Source organism: Marmota monax, unplaced genomic scaffold, assembly GCF_021218885.2.
Source record: "Marmota monax isolate L192 unplaced genomic scaffold, Marmota_monax_Labrador192_F-V1.1 WCK01_AAM20220418_F8-fsc00110, whole genome shotgun sequence".
Lineage (NCBI taxonomy): Eukaryota > Metazoa > Chordata > Mammalia > Rodentia > Sciuridae > Marmota > Marmota monax.
Genome location: NW_026694633.1, coordinates 5,862,876 through 5,869,907, shown reverse-complemented (window position 1 = coordinate 5,869,907; position 7,032 = coordinate 5,862,876).

Sequence of the window (7,032 nt, the reverse complement as noted above, 5' to 3'; positions counted from 1 at the left end):
TTGCTGAGGCTGAACTTGAACTTTCAATCCTCCTGCCTCAGCCTCCTGAGCCACTGAGATTATGGGAGTGAGGCACAGCCAGGAATCCCCCAAACAAAATTTGGTTCAAGAATTGAAAGGTTGGCACTTATAAACTCAATTTAAGCTTTGAGAAGAAAAGGACACATGACTAAAAACTGGAAAAAGAGAACAGCTTTATCATAACAAATAGGAAGAAGTTAGCAGAAAACATAAAGAAAAGAAAACTTGTAGTGACATGTAATTAGTGTGAAGTAGATAATCTAAAATCTAAATATCTAAGTAAATAATCTAAAATCTAAAATATCTAAATCAATGAGATCATAACTTAATAGAAATAAGCTGTCATATACAATTCTGAAAACTCAGTGAGTAAACTCAAACTAACCTGTGAAGTTAGTCTCTTCTTACTTTGTTAGCAAGAGTACAAAGAGTACAACTTCACTAACTGAATGCTGAGATCTTTACCACAAGATTACAGAATTAATCTTGTAATTCTATTCATAAAGTAAGTCTTGATTTACAGGGTAATTTGGATGAGTTAGTCATGAGTATTGCAAAAGCTGAATGATTCATTTTATCTAAGAAAAGAAAAATACTTTAGGGCCCATAAGTAGCTTCAGACCATGGGGTCTAATCCTACTCCATCCTTCTTTGCAATGATACCACATTTTGCCAAATATACATTTCTGTGATTTTCTATGATCACTTATTTGGCTACTACTATATTTTAATCATTCTTCTCCCACAAAATAATTACTTTTTGATGGTAGCCCTTGTATTTTTCTTGTAAAAGTACATTCTTAGAGCCTTAAGGAGCATTTGCATGTGTGTGTATGGTGCTGGGAATTAAATCCAGGGGTGGCACTTTACTCTTGAGCTAGCCCTTACTTTATTTTATTAGCATTATTTTATATTGAGACAGGATCTCCCTAAATTTCTGAGGGTGGTCTCAAATTTGCGATCCTCCTGCCTCAGTGTTCAAAGTAACTGGGATTACATGTGTGTGCATGTAATAGGAGTGCTTGCCTAGGATGCATGAGGCACTGGATTCAATCCCCACACCACATTAAAAAAAATACTAAATAAACAAAAGAATGCTAAGCAAGTTGGGAGTGTAGCTCAATAGTAGAGTGAGTGCATGCTTAGCATGTGCAAAGTTCTGGGTTAAAAAAATGAAAAAACTAATCTTTATTAAAGAACACATATTCTACGTATAGGCACATTATCACTTATAAAAGAAAACTGGATACTGTTTTGGATTAGATATTAGGTGTCTTCCAAAAACTCTTGTATGAGACAGTGCAAGAAAGTTTAGAGGTGAAATTATTGGGTTATGAGAGCCTTAACCTAATTAGTGCATTAATCCAATGATAGGGATTAACTGGGTGGTAACTGTAGACAAGTAGGGTGTGACTGCTGGAGGTGGGTCACTGGGGGAGTGCCTTTGGGGCTTCTATTTTGTTGCTGGTCTGCAGAGATGTCTCTCTGCTTTCTGATTGTTGGGTTCTGAGGTGTTTTTCTCCATCATGCCCTTCTGCTCTGATGTTCTGCCTTCCCTCTGGCACAGAGACATGGAGTTGGCCATTTAGGGACCAAGGCCCCTGAAATCATAAACCCTAAATAAATTTTTTCTCTTTTAAAATTGTTCTTGTCAGCCTTGCATGCATTAAGCTCTGGGTTCAAACCCCAGCACTACCAAACAAACAAACAAACAAAAACAAAACAAAAAACCCCACACAGATTAAAATTGTTCTTGTCAGATCTTTTGGTCACAACTGCAAAAAAGCCTACTAAAACAAGTACTATTTAGTTACTTTCCCATTTGTGGGTCTATTTCATAGATATTCATTTCTTGACTCTTGATAAGGCTAAACATTTTTCCTATCTCTGTTTTCTAGCTGTATTTCCTGCTCATGAAATTGTGTGGTGCACACCTGTAATCCCAGCCTGAGGCAGGAAGATCCCAAGTTCAAGGTCATCCTGGGCAACTTTGAGCGACCCTGTCTCAAAAAAAATATATAAACAGCTGAGGATGTAACTCAGTGGTAAAGAATCCCTGGGTTCAATTTCCAGGAAAGAAAGGAAGGAAGGAAGGAAGGAAGGAAGGAAGGAAGGAAGGAAGGAAGGAAGGAAGGAAGGAAGGAAGAAAGAAAGAAGGAAAGAAGGAAAGGAAGGAGAACTTATTTTTATCAATGGATCTTGATATTAATACCTCAAATAACAGAAACTTTAAATGTTTAAATAGGTATCAAAGTTCTTACTAGTGCACAACTTATCAGACCTACATTGTAAACCTTAGAGGGAAAAAAAATCCTAAAACAGTGCTGATAAATGCTGAAATAGTTAATGCACTTCCCAAGAGCCTTGGGATTATAACTTGTTGAATAGACTGTAAAACACTTCCCTTAATGAAATATGCTTATATATGAAAAAAAGAAAATCTTATACATTTTTCTTGCCTTTTCTGCTAGTACATTTAAGGAGTGAAAATAAAAATGAACTTAGGTATCTCAAAGTGACCTCTATAGAGGGTATACCCCCAAAGCTTCAGATTATTTAACATACAGAAAATGTAGATTTGAACTAGCGAATAGGTAATTTGAATTATTATGTGCAATATTTCTATTTTATTTTTCACATTTTAATTGGTGCATTTTAGTTGTACATATTGATGGGATTTGTTGTTTCATATTCATACATGTGCACACTATAATTTGGCCAATATCATTCCCCATCATTTCCCCCTCCCTCCTGCTTTCCCCCTCTGGGTCCCTTTCCTCTTCAGCTCTCCCTTTGATTTTTAGGAGACCTACACCATCTTTGTTTTCTTTTTGTCATTTCTAGCTTCCATATATGAGAGAAAACATGCAACCCTTAACCTTCTGAGTTTGACTTATTTCACTTACCACGATGGTCTCTAGTTCCATCCATTTTCCTGCAAATGCCATATTTCATTTTTCTTTACAATTCTTTACATGTTACAGTTAGCTGTGGAGGAGAGAAAATTATCTCTTTTTCCATGCTCAACCTTTCAAATCTAAATATTAGACTTTATCAGCTATATATATTTATTGAATATCAGCTCTGTACTTAGAACCGAATTGGGGCATGAATATAGGGCTTAGGAAAGGCACTGGAGTAGGTAATAACTTCAACTTTTGATTCAAATTTGTAAAAAGAACAGCATTCTGGCAATATTCTAGGGACGTAAGAAAGGTAGATGCTCAACAGAACTAATCAATGCTTTTTTTTTTTTTAAGACAAACATTTGAAAAGTAAGAAAAAAGAAAAGCCAAAACTAAAATGAATAAATAACTCACTTGATTTATTTACAACCCATCTAATCACCAAAATTTAAATGTCATCCCGAGTGGTTGACCAAAAAAAATCATATTTGGATTACTTTACCACTAATTTACAATAATCCAGCTCAATTAGTGAAATGAATTCTGATGTTAAATCATAAATTCTAGTTCCATTAGTAATTCAATTAAGAAGAGGAAGGCTCAGGATGTAGTTCAGTGGTAAAGCATTTGCCCAGCATGCAGACAGCTCTGGGTTCAATCACCAGAACTGCAAAAAAAAAAAAAAAAGTTTAAAAAATAAAAATAAAGACCTGAAGGACCAGGGATGTAGTTCAGTGTTAGAATGCTTGCCTAGCATACATGAGACCTTGGGTTCAGTCCCCAACACACACACACACACACACACACACAGAGAAATATGGTAATTATGGATGTAGTTACTTAAGATAAGTTTATACTAGAGGAGTATAGCAAATCCAGTACGATCAATGCCTTCATAAGAAAGGGAGAAGAGACACAAAGACTGGCACACAGGGAATAAAGCTATGTGAAGATAGTGCCAGAGACTGGGAATGTTTTCAAGCCAAGAAGTGCCTAAGATTGCCAGCAACCATAGAAGCTAGGATGAGGCAAGAAAGGGTCCAGCCCTAGAGGCTGCCAACATTTTAATTTTAGATTTCCAGCCTCCAGAACAGTGAGGGGATCAATTCTGTTCCCTTAAGTGACTCAGTTTGTGGTACTTTGTTCTGGTGGTTCCAGAATCTTGCCTTCAATAACTTAATGCAATTACTAAAGGCAAGGTCACTGAAACTGTGAGATGAGCACTATCAGTGTTACCAGGTCATGATTTTTTTTTTTAAGTTGTAGATGAACACAATGCCTTTATTTTGTTTATTTTTATGTGGTGCTGAGCATCGAACCTAGTGCCTCACACATGTTAGACAAGTGTTCTACCACTGAACCATAATCCCAGCCCCAAGATCACGTGTGTTTAATGGAAGAGGAAGCAGTGAGATGTTCCACATCAAGGAGAAACACTTCTGTTTTCCTGGATCTTTTATGGCTTAGTCCATGCTGAATGTTTTTACAAACTTATGAATCTTTTGGGTGATGATATAAGAGACTGATTGTAAGAAAAAGAAAAATCCACTTTTGTTCTTTGAACCCAAGCCAAGATTTTTTGCCTTTAGTGAGTGTAATACTGTCATGATTGACAAGATGAGCTTCAAACCATAATCAGCAGAGGATGTCATGCAAATTAGACACACCATAAATGCAATAATTTACGAACTAATTTTCTTTGAACATATCATGTACTGACTTAGATCTGAATCAAATGTTAACATTGCATTAAACTACATTGCTTAAAATGTTGCTGAATGTAATTTTGAGTAAATAAAAAACTCTTTAAAGATGTTTACAAATTTTATATACTTATTTTTATAGCTTTTTTTTTTTTTTACAAACTTATGAATCTTTTAAGACAGGTTCCTGTTAAATTGTCGAGGCTGGCCTTGAACTTGTGAAGCCGCTGCCTCAGCCTCCCAAGTGGCTGGGATTGCACCACTGCATCTGGCAGAATCTATGTAAGTGTGTCCTATCTCCTATAACTCTATCCTAAATTCGTTGCTTTACCTGCATTCCATTGCTAAGCTGCCACTCTGGGCCACCATAGTCTCTTATCTGGGCTTCTCCACAAAATACCTGTTAGACCTTCTGTCCTCCACTGAGCAGCTGGAGCATACCTTGTCAAATTTAGGTCATATCACTTTATTTCCCTGCTTCAGAGTCTCCGGTTATTTCCCACTGCACCAGAATATTATGACTATTTAACCCTGGCTCACTGGTACTATACAACTTGCCTTCCCACACCTCCCTACCTCTCTGACTGGACCTGTACCAATATCCATTAAGCACTTCTCTTATCTCAATAGTGCTTTTTCTGTTCTTTGGTGGGCATCTTAGAGCCTCCACACTTCTCCCTTGATATCTGTATCCCCCAAGGCTGCTCCTCCTTATTTAGATACTAAAATGGCATCCTCACATAGAGCCCTCTTCCCACCTAATTTAAAGCAACCTCCGGCCACAGAGTGTCACACCACCTTGTTCTGTTTTCTTCGCATACCTAATCTCTTAGCAGTAGAGCTGAATGGTAAAGCATGTGAACACCAGGCCCAGACTCTGGGCTCAAATCCCAGTTACACCTCTCACTAGCTGGATGACTTAGGGCAAAGTACTTCACCTTTCAATGCCTCTGGTTTCAGAATAATAGTACTTCACAAAATTATTATGAAAACCGAATGATAATACATTCAAAGTCTTACCCCAGAATTTGACTCAGAGTAAACACTCAGTATAATTTCACTATTATTATTTGTTTATTGTTTGCCCTCTGTACTTTCCTTATAGTCCACCCCAACCCCAAATGTAAAAATTAAAAAGAACAGATCTTATGGCATTGCTACCTTCCAACTCCTTTATTGCCCAGTGAAGGCCAAGTGTATTTGTCAAATGACTGAAGTGACAAAGGAAAAATGTGTTTATTTATCTTAACTGGTCTCATTTTTAAAAACTCAGATCTGCAGAGAAGCCACCAAGAATTATTGCAGTTTCTTTGTTCTTTCTTAGTTTGTATATCTTAATCTACTGTTTCTGGAAAGCTACCCTTTTCTGGGAGGCAGAAGAAAGAAATATTGGTTCCATCACTTCCAAACAAGAGGATATGAACAGCTGCGCTGGTGCTTATGAGACTCATCTATAACACTGAGTTTGTTATTACAGGTTGAAGATGAAAGGCTGGGTCAGGTTGGATTTTGGTTTTTGGTTTAGTTTTTTCATTAGCTCTAAAATCTATGATTTCTAGGAATGTAGTCAAATCCAGGAAAAATATTAAAGTCTACAAGGTAAAACTTTTAATTATTTTCCAAATTATCACAAAACAAGTAAAGTTATGTCTCTGGGATTTTTGGTGGTATGGGGGATTGAACCCAGGGCCTTGAACATGCAGGGCAAGCACTCTGCCAGAGTTACATCCCTCAGCCCTCTTTATTTTATTTTGAGATTTAGCCTGGGTAAATTGTCCATTCGAAGGCACAATCCTTCTGCCTCAGCCTTCTGAGTAGCTAAGATTATAGGCATGTGCCACTGCACCTGACTTTTGGGATTATTTCTAATCACACACAAAAATTAGCTTCTAAATTCATGCACACATGCTCACCCACAAACATACACAACCTATTTGACTAAAGTTATGTGCTTAGCCAGTAACTACAATTTTAAAAAAGAAAACAACTATCTCAAATTTATGCTTGAAACACATTTGAAGAATGTCCTTCTTACAAATGTTTACCTCTGACTTTGAACAGAAAAACCAACTTTCTCCTAATGAGATTATCACTCCCACATTTTATGGTTATTTCACTTCTATTAATTAAATTAAATTTAAATTGGTAAGTTAAAATGAATAATTATATATGCCAGGTGTTTTAAGGCCTTGGTTAATAGGTTTGGAGTTGCTCTCCTACCACTTCCTTGAAACAGTTCTAAATGTTTTCCATCTTGATTTCTGGTTGTAGTTCTGCAAGTGAAGTTTTCTCTCTTCCATTCCATACTCCTCTGCTCTGCCCCCAACCCCAGGAAAGGCAGGTTCCAGTGCTTCTCCTGGTACCACTGACCCACTGGAAGAATTGTTTCAGGTGCTATCCAC